General features: G+C 45.0%; 1 protein-coding gene across 7 annotated transcripts in view; it reads left to right on the top strand.

Annotated features, from left to right (window-relative positions):
• The first annotated feature begins 6369 nt into the window (after positions 1 to 6369).
• ARNTL (aryl hydrocarbon receptor nuclear translocator like) overlaps positions 6370 to 13927 on the top strand; it is a 50927-nt gene continuing 43369 nt past the window's right edge. For 5 of the 7 annotated variants that reach the window (XM_030950629.1, XM_030950628.1, XM_030950622.1 and 2 more), the window contains exon 1: positions 6483 to 6543. The gene's annotated coding sequence lies outside the window, so the exon portion shown is untranslated. The other 2 variants (XM_030950625.1, XM_030950623.1) reach the window with 2 other exon arrangements.

Below are 13927 nucleotides of genomic sequence, written 5' to 3'. Positions count from 1 at the left end.
TGGGGTTGCTATTTTCCATGAAAAATCTGCAGCGGAACAAAAGCATCAAACTGTTTCACTTCTCAGGCTCCAAGATTGTTATTTTCATGCCACACAGCAACTCCCTTCTAGTCTGCTTTGTGATTCATGTGTTTGGCTGAATAACTTTCCTGGAACTCAGAACAAGAGGGAAACCTTCCCTAAGTACTTCCTGTCTTTCTACATGTACTAATAACAAGACAGAGTCCTCCCACCTTTCCCATTTACAACACTCCAGGCACACCTACTGGCTGATAAACTCATAAGTCTCAGAATTAGCTTGCTTTTGCTCTGGTTTTTAAATAGCAGCTTTTTCTCTAGCAACAAAACTGTTTTTTGTCTAACATTAGTATGTACCAAAGCACTATGAATAGATTGCTTAATTAATAGACAACGGAGAAGTTGTAGCTTAGCATCAAACATGAAAGATTCATTGCTGTTTCCCTTTTCCCTGGCTACAGCCACTCATGGCTTTGAAAGCATCTTACTCTTAGAACCCTGGACAGAAAGGTGTCATGCTGAGGGGAAGAACAGCCTATGTCATGTGTTTAACCCTGAGAGCTTGCAGGCCCCACTGCAAGCATGAGACCAATGCTGGCTGTGTAAGAATGAAGTAAAAACTCCAGAAGAGGGTCTAGAATATTTGCAAGATGAAACACCAAAAAAATCAACTCACTGTCCCACTGTCCTCTTATAGCCTGTGAGTCTGGAAATCCATCCTCTCACCATGGATTGTTAAGCTCCTATTAGAATTATCAGCACTAACTGAAAAGAGAATCAAGCCCCTAACTTCTATATTTTGCAAAGCTTCTTTTCAAAATATGCCCTAAGCCTCACAATTTCCTTGGGAAAGTAAAATGTTTTGTGTAACTGATATGGAAAACCAAGTGGAGGTGCTGAGTGACTCCCCAAACTCTTTAGAAGGCTGCCACGAGTCGCTCCAGTTCTAATTGTGGTTTAATATGTGGGTGTAATCCTGACCAACTCATTAATCTCCAGGCCTGTTTTCCCAATCTGCAAAAGGGAGGATACTATACTTATTTAATACAGTGTGTGACTGTTTAGTTAAAAAAACACTATTTAAATGACATTCATAATCCCAGCTATATTTTTTTTATTCAACTATTTCTGCTTCTTATTTACCCTTTAGACCAAGCAAATTGAAGCTGGTTGAAATCCATTTTCTGTTCATTTCAGTACCAAAAGGAAAAGTTTTGGTGTTTAATGGAACTTAGAAAATTTTAAGACCCCTACAAAGAAAAGGCAGCAAAACTCTACCCTGAATCTTAGTGGCCTCAGTAAATCCTGAAGAAACACTGTCAGCAATTTTTAAGTGTGTCTTTGGCCCAATTCTCTTCCAACAAAACAGCTTCTGGGATTCTTTATTATTTTTGTGGAGGGAGGGAAGAATCTCACACAAGCCAACCCTAGGTTTGTACGCAATGCATTAAAAAAATCTAAGCAATAAATATGGTGTTGACTCAAAATTACTCCATGAATGAACTCTAGGAAACATTTTAACAAAATCCCAGGAAAAACAAAACAAAAAGCTGTTATTTGAAAAGGCTGTAGCCTTTTAGAATTTTCAACTTAATATTTTATATTCACTAAAATTTTCTTAACATATTTACAGTTTACCATGTCTTCTTCCAGTTCAGCCTTCCAGACTTTGAAATACAAACTCAATTCCATATATTCTAATGAAGTAGAAACTCTGAAGTGCTTTAACCTTCATTAAGGTCAAATCCACATAAAGATAGAAATTCTTTGTCCTGAACCTTCTTTAAAGATCGAAAATATATTGCAAAGAAATACTTAGAATTTCTTAATTCCCTGGCTTTAGCCTCATTTTCCTCCTCAGATTCTTTTTCCTGTTCCTGCTATGCTGCCAGGCAGTGGATTGCCAACTCCTGGGAATTCCCATGGAGTCTCTGAATATTAATTGGTCTTCTCAGAGACCACAGGGCTGAAATCAATGGATTGGATAAGAATCTTCTCTTTTTACCTGAAACAAGCTTTTAGCCCTTTAAATTATGATAAAGGCCAGGAGGAAGAGGGATGGGTTTAAAAAAGCTCAGAAGGAAGCAGGCACATGAAAAAGTCAATATTTATTGCTTTATATTTATGAAATTAATGCTCAAATGTGGAAACATTGTGGTAGGAGGTACACTCTTTAAAGCAGCAAGTGTTTATACAAACAAAAGCAGGAAAACCTGATATTTCCCTAGCTTAGGTTTTGTAATAACTCAAGAATTCGATGAACTGGGAAAAGAATGAGTCTGCAATAGCTTATTTTGACAAAACCTTTATTTTGAAGAGGTCTGAGCCAGCCACACCAGAGCTGTGACAGACCACAGTCAACAGGTCACCACTGTGTGATTTTTTGCATGTCTGCAAACAATCCAAGCCAAAGTTTGCAGCTTCTTCTGCCCTCACAACTGGGTTGAAGCAAGGCACCAACTCTGTGTGACAGGGTCAGAAATAACCCCAATAATCTCTGGAGTTTTTAATGTACAGACAGAACAAGAGATCCAGAGATTCAAATTAAGTCTCAATAATTTTCTGGGAGCTTTGACTTCTCAAAGAAGGTACAAGATCATAGCTTGTATGTCTAGAGAGAAATGGAAGAAGAAGTTGGATAAAAGGGTAAGACAGGTTAATTAATCAGTATTAATCAGTATTTCCAGTAATTAATTGGTATTTCCATGGTTGAAAACCTATAAACAAAGAGCAGCTGGTTAAAATGCTCGGAAGCAGTTGGATCCACAGCTAGGTGCTAAAATAGATATCCTATCTTGCAAATATTTTGGAAGACATTAAAAAAACAAACACATATAATTGTATTTTCAAACCATTTCACAAAAATTCACCCTCCAAAGACTCAGAGATCTGTGTCCTCTGTGCCATGAACTGGGGTCATGAATCATGTTTGAGAGAAAACAAAATGAAAACATCAAAGAACTAATTTGGCTGGTCACTTCTGAACATCTGTGGATGTTCCAGAGATATATCAAGACTGCTTGAAGGCAACCCAAAAAATCCAAACAAAAAAAAAACCTATCCGTTTTTCGGTTATCAGCTGAGAAACCAGAATCCTTTTTCTGCAGGGAAACAATTATCTAGATTTAAAAACTTGCAGATTCTAAAGTAAAACCACTGATATGGCCTTATCATCCCTTAGGTAGGCTGCATTTAAGGGAGATCATATCTGCCACTCTTCTTGACACAAAGTCAAAATCCTAAGACCTGGAAAGTTTTTACTGTAGCATCCAAATGTCAATACAGTAATCAGTTGGAACATGAGCTATATTTTCCAATATTCTATTAATAAACCACAACTTGCAGTACAATTGCCACATAGCACACCCTTTTCCTGCTTTTAAATTGTCATTGTAAGCCAAACATGAGCGTAAATGTTGGTGTTTAAACATGGTCTAACCATTAACACGTTAACATAGCTAAGCAGGCAGTTCTGCCTGAGATCTAATTTGCTACATTCTTAGAAAGAAAAAGCATAAATTCTGAAAATGAATCAGGTGAGAGCTGCGTGGATGAGGAAATGCTTCAGCTCTTGTATCAGACACGCCAGTGCACAGGGCCCTGAGCTGAGCACACAGCTGAGCTGGTCTGCCCAGCAGCTCCCACCATTTTTGGGGTGCTCTGCTTCAAGTGCTCCCTCAAGTACGTTGCAGGGAGAAAATGTTCTGCCTTTGGTCAAGCCTCACCTCTCCTGTTTGCCTTTTGTCTCTTGAAACGTGTGGTAGAAGGGTGGTGCAAACTTTTTTGGTGTCAGGAGCTGAACTGGGTCTTGTCAAATTTAAAAGTGTTGTTTCTTAGCTCCTCACCTTTAAAATTTCAAGGGATAAGACGCCTGATTCACCTGCAGATAGAAATTGCCTGCACTGACCTGACAATCTGTTTCAAGGGAAGTCACAGAACACAGGACTGATATACATCATTATATGGTGAAATCGGGAATTTGATTAACCAGATGCTGTTATTTCCTTTAATATCTCACAAATAGAAACTACGGTGTGAAAACAACTCAAAACAATGGCTCACTGGGAAATCTGACATATGGCCTGCTAAGCTGCTCTCCTACAGAAATAGCAAAAGATCATTACTCTTGGCATCATTCCCTACAACAGGCACTGGGCTCATTAAAACAGACACTATGTGATTGACTCCATAAGGAAGATTATTTCTACAGATGGGTGGAAACAATGAGCAAAACTACAAAGGCTGAGTTGAAAGAAGTAGTCAAGGAGACTTCTCCACCTCCATAACTTCTGTGCGCTAAAACAAATCAAAGCAGCACCATTTTGCTGGAAACAAAAGGATGCATCTTCTCTCTTCATGGTACACATTCCCATCCTGCTCATGTATGGCGTTTCACTTACCTCGTTCTGCTGGAGGGTTTCTCCCGAGTAGGAGTACCCTGATGTGAACAGAGAGTTTGTATCCAGCAGGGGCCACTTGTTGCCTGTGTTTAGTCCCTACTCAATAAGGTGTAAAGGAGCTGTTGATGCTGTCCCGGGCTGAGCCCACGTCCTGCGCCGGTGGATTGGGATAACCACAACCACGCCGTGCTGCAATCCACTCTGCCCCGGTGATGTTACCCTGGGAAACGTAAACCAAACCTCTGGGACGTGGCATCACAGGACAGGAAATGTTAAGACAATTAGGATGTGGCAATGATAATCTGATGCAGCGATCACGCAATCACGTTTAGCAAATATTTGCATTTGAAAGCAGCTCCGCTGTGATTATGCTCTTGCAACACATCCCCTGTACGCTGCTGCGTGGATTGTCTAAATTTAGACCAGAACATGGTGCAGTGGATGGCTTTACACACACACCCGGACAGAACCAATGCCGTGAGCAGCTCCGGCGGTGTGCCCCATCAGTGACAGGGACACTGTGCCAGCATCGCGCACCAAGCCCAGCTGGAGGCCCAGGGCCCGAGGGTGCGGTGTGTGAATGCCCTAGGGTGACATTATGATGCTTGTATCCCCATTTCTGTGTTCTGTCTATGCTGGATATCATGTTCTGTGCCTTCAAGACTGGCTCTGAAGAGCAAATGTTTTGGTTTTGCTCTCAGCCGCTCCTCCACGGCTGGCGGGACACACAGACGGGGCAGTACATGGTGCTGCTTTTGCTTTTTGCTTTGCTTTTCCCTTTGCTCTTGCTTCTGCTTTGCTCTTGCTTTTTGCTTCTGCTTATTAGTTAGTTTAGCTAAGCAGTCCAAATTTTTCCCTGGACTGTTTCTCCTTTCCCTTTTTTGGAACCACTCGAGCCTGCTCCGGACTGGGGCCTGGGAACACCGAGAGTTTGCACCTTGTGGCTGCAGCAGCTGCCCCAACACAGGACTGATAACAGAGCGACCACCCCCAAGAGAGACTTTCTGAGTTTGTCATCTTTTCCAGAGTGGTGAAAGAGTGGTGTCATCTGGTATTGTTCATTGTGTGTGCTGGGGGTGCTGTGCTGTTAAATAAACAGGTTCTTTCCACTTCTCTCCAAGGAATCCTTCCCGACCCGGTTGGGGGGAAGCACCGTGTGGGTTTGCTTTCTGGAGGGGCCCTCTTTTGGAGGTTTTCTCCCAAATTTGCCCTAAATCAGGACAGTGACCCAGCACAGCCTCCCCGGCAGGGAGCTGTGATGCCCGCACACCCCAGGCGGGGCTCCGCAGCAGCGGGGACCTGCGGCTGGGCTGAAGGGCACCATGGCCACCCTCAGGCAGGGCGGCTCGAGGGCGAAGGGCCCGTGCGCTGAGGGCACAGAAGCTGACCCTAAAGGTGGACAGCAGGTCCCAGCACGGCACCGCTCCCCGAGGCAGCGGGACGGTCTCCAGGCCATGTACCACCGCCGAGGGAAGGGGGGAGACGAGGCGCGGGCGCGGCGGCCACGCCGGGGCAGCGCCGCCATGACCTTCACACCTCGGCGCGTGACGTCACGGTCGTCGCTGACGTCACGCGGCGGTGACGCAGCGGCACGGGCGAGCCCCAGCGGAGGGGCGGGCAGCGGGCGGTACCGCAGGCGGCGGCGCCGCCGGGGCAAGCAGCACGGGCGAGGCCGAGCCCTCCCCGCCGCCCCGTGCACCCCCGCCCCGAACCCTCCCCGACCCCGCCGCCACCGCTTCATCCGGGTCCCGGCGGAGCCCCCGCCGCCGGCCGGGGGCGGGACCAGGCCCGGAGCCGCGCTTCCGATTGGCCGGGGCCGCGGGGCCGCCCGGGGATTTGCCGGCGTTCGGGGGCGGGCGTTGCCCGCTCGGCGGCCGCCCATTGGGCGAGGCGGGCGCGGAGCCGCTCTGCCGTTGGCGGGCGGGCGCGTCCGGTGCGGGGCCGGGGGAGGGTGCCATTGGCTGGAAAGTAGGTTAGTGGTGCGCCGTCGGGTGGCAAGCCAGGCGGAAAGTAGGTCAGGGACGGGGGCTGCCTGCGCCGGGCGTGCGGCGCTGCCGGGGGCCGCGACCCCCGCCCGCCCTCCCTTCGGCCGGGCGCGGCGCGGCGAGGGGCGCGCGGAGCCGCGGTGAGCGCCAGGGGCGGCGGGCGGGGGGCGCCGGGGGTGGGGGGAGCGCGGCCCCGGCGGAGCCGCCGCCCCCGGGGGCCGCGGGAGTCCCGGAGGGGCCGGGGGCGGCGCGGGGGGATCCGGCCCGGGAGATGGCGGCGGTGGGACCCCCCGGCGGCGGTGCCGGGCTGTGTCTCCGGGAGCCGGGAGCGCGGCGGGGGCCCCGTTACGGAGCGGGGCCCCGGGGCCGGCTGGCCCGGCCGTGTGGCGGCACCGGGGGGACGGGGCTGGCAGGCGGGCCCGGGCCCGCACCCGCGGAGGGCAGAGCCGGGCCGGGGTCCCGCTCGGGCAGGGGCGGTCGGGGGGCTGGGGGGGCGTGCCGGGGTGTTCCCCCTCCCCGATGCGAGGCTCGGGCGGCCCTCACGGAGGGGACGGAGCCCCTTCCCCGGCCCTGCCCGAGCGGGCCCCGGGGTCTCCGCCGGCCGCTCCGGGATGGGGGAGGCCCCGTGTGAAAGGCAGGAGGATGGCGGTACTTGGGAATTCCCCGTTCCTGTGGCGCCGTGGCCCGTCCCGCCCGCGGGCAGGTGCCGGCCCCGCGGCCGCACGGAGCATCCCGGGCGCTGCCGGGGCTGTTCCCTGGGGATCCCCCTCGTCCCCAGGCGCTCTCCCGCTGCCCTGGCGGACACCTGTGCGCCCCTGCCTGCCGCAAGGGGAGGAAGGTTTTCCTCCAGCAGAGAACGGAGCGCAGCGGGAACACCGAGGCGGCTTCCCGAGATCAGGATTTTGCGCTTGGGGAGGCAAGGGAATCACTTTGCATTTTTAATTGCTGAGGTTTCTGTTACTCCAGTGCCTCGATGATAACAGTTTTGGGAAGATTTTCGTGCTTGAAAAACAACGGTGAGGGAACAAGTGGGTGTGTTTTCTTGCCGTGGAAGCAAATATGCCTACTGGAATTTTAAAGTATTTCCTTAGTGTGTGAGGTAGAAAGGGTCAGCTGCACAAAGTGATCTAATCTCTTTTCAAAATTCAGTCTTTAAGTAGATTTTTCTTTTGTAAATTCCGGAACTTCAACATTCAAAATACTAAATTTCTTTTTAAACATATACTCGTAATTAAAGTACCTGTCCTGCCTGTTAATATTTTCTTTTATAAAAGGGCTTTTTAAATGTGAGTGATTGACAATACATAGGCTGCAGCTAAGTCTGTAAGGGAGAAAAGAAAGAACGTTTGTTCTAATTAAGTATTAATTCCAGCTAACTGTCTCTGTAAACGGTCTTGCAGAAGTCTGAGGTTAAACTCAGCCCTCTCCATAATGTATGTTTTGTATCCTCCAGGAATATGCAAATGTAAATAGCTCTTTGAAGCATCAGGAACTACAGACCTCTCTCTGGTTACTCTAAACCACAGCTGCTTATTAAGGAGAAAGGCTTTACTCCTCCTGACTTCTGTGGGTTTGTGCTTCTCATGACCATTCCTGGGTTTTTACCCCTGCTTGTAGAAATTGAGCAGTGTAAAATAATCTACAGCCACAGCATTTCACTGGGGTTTTATGCTGTTTTATCCCATATTCTCTTCCACACCATGCATTTCCATTGTCTCTTTGGATGCCAGCTGTGGTGTGTGGGGCTGTGAAGGATCAAGCTCTGTAAAAGAAGTTCCTTGGGAGAGCAGGCAAGCGAGAAGCACCACAGAGAGCATGAAGAAGCTGCTGGGTTTGGTGTCAGGAAGCTGAGGTGGCTGGAGCTGGGATTCCACAGAGCCAGAACTGGAATTAGGGGCTGCTGCCACGTCCCTGTCACCACGTGCTCCTGAGAGACCTGCTGTGTTTGGGGACCCTTGCTAGGGATGTGTTGGGAAGGTGATGTTTGTAGGGGGGCTTTAAAGGAGATATGTTTTTCTCCTTCAAATAGCTGCTCTCAAGGGTTCTTTTGGGCAACCAGGAGTGAGAACAGAGAACATTTATTGGGTTTATTTGGTGGAGCTTAGAGTTGCACAGAGTCCTTTGAAGCTGTGCAGGACTGATGGCAAAATTGAGACCTGTGAGAGCTGCAGGTGAGGAAGGCAGGTTTTCCAAGGGAATTGATTTCCAGGATGCTGGAAATACCAGGAGACCTGCAGGTTATTTAGTTTACATGAGTACAGAAGTGCTGTTTCCATGCTCAAATGTAACATTTTAAGCTGTTTTCAGCATGGGGCCCATTGCCTATGTTGTTATACTTTGACAGGAGCTACAGGAAAACCTGAAAGAATGCATTATTTTTAAGTGAAACAAAGTAAATTTGGTGCATCCTGTAGTGACTTTCAGTTCTGTAACCTGCATGCTTTTCATTCTTAACCTTTACCCTCAGTTTTTTCAATAGTTCTGTTTCTAAAAAAAGGGAAGAAAAGTAGCAAAAGGCAGCTGCTTGTATCCTCAAGTGTTAGGAAGTTCTCTGAAGTTAGTTGTCTTCAATAAAAGCTCTATAAAGGCATATCATGTGCAAATTACTGCAAAGAGAAGCCCAAAATAACCACATATTTTTAATCTTGTGTAGCTTTTTGGTTCTCACTAAGTTTACAGAATGCAATATTTAAGCTTTCTCTATTTACTTCACTACAGTAAACATGTTTTGAAACTTTAATTTTTGGCTGTCATCATATTTTGAGAGCTTCAGCCTGAAATAATTGATTTTGATAAATGCAGTTGCTGACTGGATGGTGCTGACTGGAACTCAGTTACTAACTTTTGAAATTTAGTTGTTGAACATTCTGCTTATGAACCCACAGAAATGACAATCTGTGTTTTGGAGGTGCTTGAAGATGCAAATGAGGTGGTTGATGGCGTTTTCAAACCTGGTGAGAAAGCTTTCAGTGCCTCTAAGAATTGCTGTAGGTAGATTTTGGGCAGTAGATTGATGATGGATGAAGCAAGCAAAGGAGTGCTCTGCCTGTGGGGTGTGCATATATCTGTATGGGTGTGGTGGTCTTGCACTGCAGTAGGAAATGTGTTCCAGCTTTAGTCACATCAAATCCAGACTGGTGCTCAGGTGTTACATAGTTGAAACTCAAGACATTGAAGCAGAATAATTATGCACTTGAAAAATCAGAAGGCTTTTCTCTCTAAGAGTTGGTGAATTGGGTTATTTAGAAAGCCTATTTAAGTTTTGAGGGTTTTTTTTGTGTGAAGAAGAAATCTCAGTTGTGATTATCCAATTAGTTTTATTGGTATTTATTGACTCTGAACCTTGTCAGATAACCTGTGATGTCTGTTAAATTGAGCTGCACATTGAATGGGGTGGGTATCAGGGTAACTCACTGCCATTAACCTGCCTTTTTTACCTCAATTTGTTGGAAATATGCAGTAAGGCTACTTATCCAAGGCCCAGACTTCATCTCCTTGGAAACCTGATCTTTCACCAGATGTTGAGAAATGTAATTTCTTTTTTAATCCATTCTGCAGAAGAATGCAGATCAAAACAGCATCTTCAGGCTTTGTTAGTCTGGAATATTAATTACATAAAAAAATAGTCTGACATTTCAGTCTTTGCCCCAAAAAGCTTGATAGCTTCTGTTGTGTTTGGTATTATTTCAAATTTATTTTAGCTGATGCTCAAGTTCCTGGTTTATAGTTTAATTTGATTCAAGAGCTGCCTGATAGTGGGTTCTTCATGAGTAAAGTACAGGATTGTTTGAGGACCCATGCCTGCAAGGATTTGTCTTTCTTCTCCCTCTGTTCAGGTCACACTTTCTCCTTTGCAGTTGCAAAAAGATATTTCTTAGGCAGCACATTGAGAATTTGTAACCTTTTCAGTCTGCTGCCATTTGAGAAGCTGTTATTCAATGTCTGCTGTGTCAGATGCACTTCTGGGTCAGCTGCTGATGTCAGAGCAGCTTGTGGCCCTGTGCTGGAGCTGTGGTGGAGTTTACTAGGCTGGCCTTGTGCAGGAATGGTGCCAGTAGGCTGCTCAGAGAGCAGGAGATCTCCTTGGCAGCACTTGGGAGGGGAGAACTCACAAGCCAGTCTCCTGGGGCCCAAGGTGCTGACGTTTTCTGCTGGCTTTCAAGGGGCCCATTCATGAGTCCAGCAGCTGAGGCAGATGGTTGTAGTGTTTGGGGTGGTTTTGGCTGGGTTTTCCTTGCAGATATTGGTGGGCTCTGTTTTCCACAGGTACAAGGCAGTTTAGTGCAGCAGTCACATTGCTAAATCCTGAGCAGTTGTTCCCTGTGTGGCTGAGATGGAAATCCATCTTCCCACGGGCAGTTGCTGTAGCACTGGGAAGGATGTTTGGTGATTCCTAGGCAGCATCTTTTGGCACCATGTCTCTAAAATCACTTTCCTAGGAGGCACTTTATAGCAGTTCTGAGGTGCTCATTCAATTGAAGCCTTTTGCCTTAATTCCTTTCTGTGTCAGCTAAAAAAGAAGTGAATGGAATCCACGTATTTTAAAGATTGGATGTATTCTTGATACAGGGCTACTCAGAAAGCTCTAAAATTTTTGTTATCCATTTGGGATTGATGCAGGATTTCAAGGGTGAATGAAATAAGACTACCAGAGAACTCAGAAATCACTGTTATTCTTGATCTCAAGTTCTTTTTATCTTGGAAACTTCCTTAAAGTGCCTTTAGCTTTTATAATTTGCCTGACCAAAATGGACAAAATCAAAACAACTGGTAGAAATTTTTAAATAATGCTGTACTGCAGAATATTTATCGGGTGAAGTGAGAAGGAAAAGTTACTTCCTAGGAAAAAAAAGGAAAAAGTAAAGATAATAAACTTTTATTTTAACTTCTTTCCCCCTTTTTTTTTTTCTTTTCTTTTGTAAGAATGTTTTTTCTGTCTTCAACGCTGTTATTTCATAGTTTCCTTGAACTGGTTTGGTTGGGTTTTCTTTTCCTTAACTTGTTATGAATGGATTTCTTTGTCATCTGTGGATTTTTCTTGGGGCATTACACAATTTAGGAGTTCAGTTCCAATTTGAAGCAAAATGATCTATTAAAATATCAAAACTTTCATCCTTTCTGTTGTGCATATGCATTGTAGTCTTTGAGAGTGGCAGCAAGTTGGCTTTGGTTTGAGTGCTGCTGATATTTTTATCTTTCATTCAAGGACCTCTGATAATTGTATTTTAAATCTCCTTGAGTTTTGGGCTTTCTGCTGCACTTTGGCTACTGGCTTATTAGTTTTTATATAACCTTGGAAAATAATATTTATTTTGCCCATAGACTTGAATGGCCTGGTCATTTTTCAAGGATAGAATCTGTGGTCTAGAATAGATTGCATAAAAAAAAAAAATCAGATGTTTGTTTTGGAGGTTTATATTTTTTTAACCTGGTCTTGACCAGGTTGCAGTTTCCAGTTTGAAGTTCTAGAATTGTTGACTAAGAAACAGGAGGCCCATTTATTCCTGTTTCCTTTCCCAATGTGTGTTGTTGCCAAGGCATTTCACGTAATCTTGGCATTTGCAAATTGGTTTTTTAATTGATAAAATTAATTCCATGAGTTAATGGGAAAAAGTCAGTATCAACACTGTGCCCTCAATGTACTTAAGAATATTTTTGTGTTATAAGTCAAGACATGGCCCAAATCCATACATCCAGAAATTTACATATGTTTGCGATCTTAGAAGGCTCTGATACCTGGAATCGCTTTTTTTCCTTATCAATCTGATAAAGTCCCACAATATTAGGCAAATTTGCTGCCCTAGAGTAACATTTTACTGTGTGTTTAATCTATACCAAATTTACTATGGCTTGGAAGTTTCTATTACAAATAGTGTTGTTTTCTTCCTGTTTTGATAGAGTTTCTTCTTTATTTTTTCTTATTTTAAAATATATTTTCACAGCGATGACCAAACCAGCCTCTGAATATTGTAGTTTATTTTAGAAACCTGTCAAGTTAGGTTCAGTGACTTAGAGGGGCTTGTCACATAAAACATTAGAATTGCTGGAAATGTGCTGTAATTAAAGAACAATCTGTTGAAAATGTTGTCAAACATTTTCTATGCAGTTTGGGTCCAAATTCTAGAGGTACTAGAAGTGATTTGTGCTTTAGAAATACAAGGGCAGCAATTGGATATTCCTATTTTAAGTAGAAAGATAAAGAGTTTATGCTAGTTTGGGTTCGTGTTGGGATTTTCTGTTTTGCTTCTGTTAGAAATTTTAGGACTTTTATGTAAATACATTTTTCTCCCTCTGAGACATGTGCAACTTGGTCAGCTTGTCTGGCCAGGAGACAGTCTGAAGAAAGATGGGTATTTCCCTGTTAGAGCATTTTAAAATAATCTAGTTCAGTCTGTTTAAGCTATCCCAGCTGGCAATAATGAGATCTCAATTACTGTACTTGGCATTATTTGTTGAATGAGGTAATTCCTGTCCTCATTTATCTGACTTGACCATGAGACTCTTCCATAGCAAATGCCTACTTTATTTTCTTAGCTGGAGTGGCTCTTTATTTGTCTTATTCAAATGCTTTTGTCATTATCAAGAATAAGATGATGAGGGGGGAAAAAGCCCAGCAGAAGAGAAGATTACTGCAGTCAACTATTGAAGAAACTGTTTCTACATTCCCATTCCTGGTGGGGATTATCAACTCACCATTTTAGAGCAAATTTTAACAATTGGATACAGCTGATGCCATTGTGCAACTTTTCTGACTGTCCTTTCTCTGTGTGTTTCTCCCAAGAACTCTGCTCTGACTTCTGGATTTTTGCAGGTTTTCAAGGAACATGTGGGAAACAGGCACTGTTCAGGGCAGGATCATCAGGGCTCTGCTCTGGTACCTTAGCAGGACAAAATGCTGGGTTTGGTGCCCAGCAGTTTGGTTTATAATGACACATGAGTCCTTTGCATCATCTGTGGAGAGCTGGATGAGTTTGGACAGCAGTTTTGATGATCATTGGAATTGGGTTGCCATGGTCAGTGGTCCAAGCCCTTCCTGGCTGAGAATTTCCATCTGTGTATCCTCTGTGGTGGCATTTATGTTGGGGCAGAGATCCAGGCCTGGGGAATCTGCTGGGTCTCAAAGCTGAGTATTTGCCCCAGAAGAGTGATTTGGGATTGCTGATGCCATACAACTTGTGGCTTCCTAAACATTTCTGCCTTTGTGGGTTAGGAAACAGCTCACAAAGTGAGTATTCCTGAAGGAGAGGTGGGAGAGGCAGGAAGTGTGAAGAGTGCTGTTTTAAATGTGTTACACTGCAACCTTCATGTGGAAGAAGAGACTTTGTGACAGAGTATTTTTGGATTAAGCTGTGTTGGGTCATTTCTTTCATAAATCTACATAAAAACTTGATGAAAAAAATCTGGCTTTGGCAGTGAAACCCAGAAGCCAGAAAAATAAGCAACTCCTTACTCTCATCTCTGGAGCTATACAGTGGAGCTTTTCAGTATTTATTGTGCCATTTAAAATAAATTCTCTTTTATAAC

The sequence above is a fragment of the Camarhynchus parvulus genome, chromosome 5 (assembly GCF_901933205.1).
Source record: "Camarhynchus parvulus chromosome 5, STF_HiC, whole genome shotgun sequence".
In the NCBI taxonomy this organism is placed as follows: domain Eukaryota; kingdom Metazoa; phylum Chordata; class Aves; order Passeriformes; family Thraupidae; genus Camarhynchus; species Camarhynchus parvulus.
Note: the sequence above shows the minus strand (reverse complement) of the source record. Positions and strands in the feature narration are given on the sequence as shown.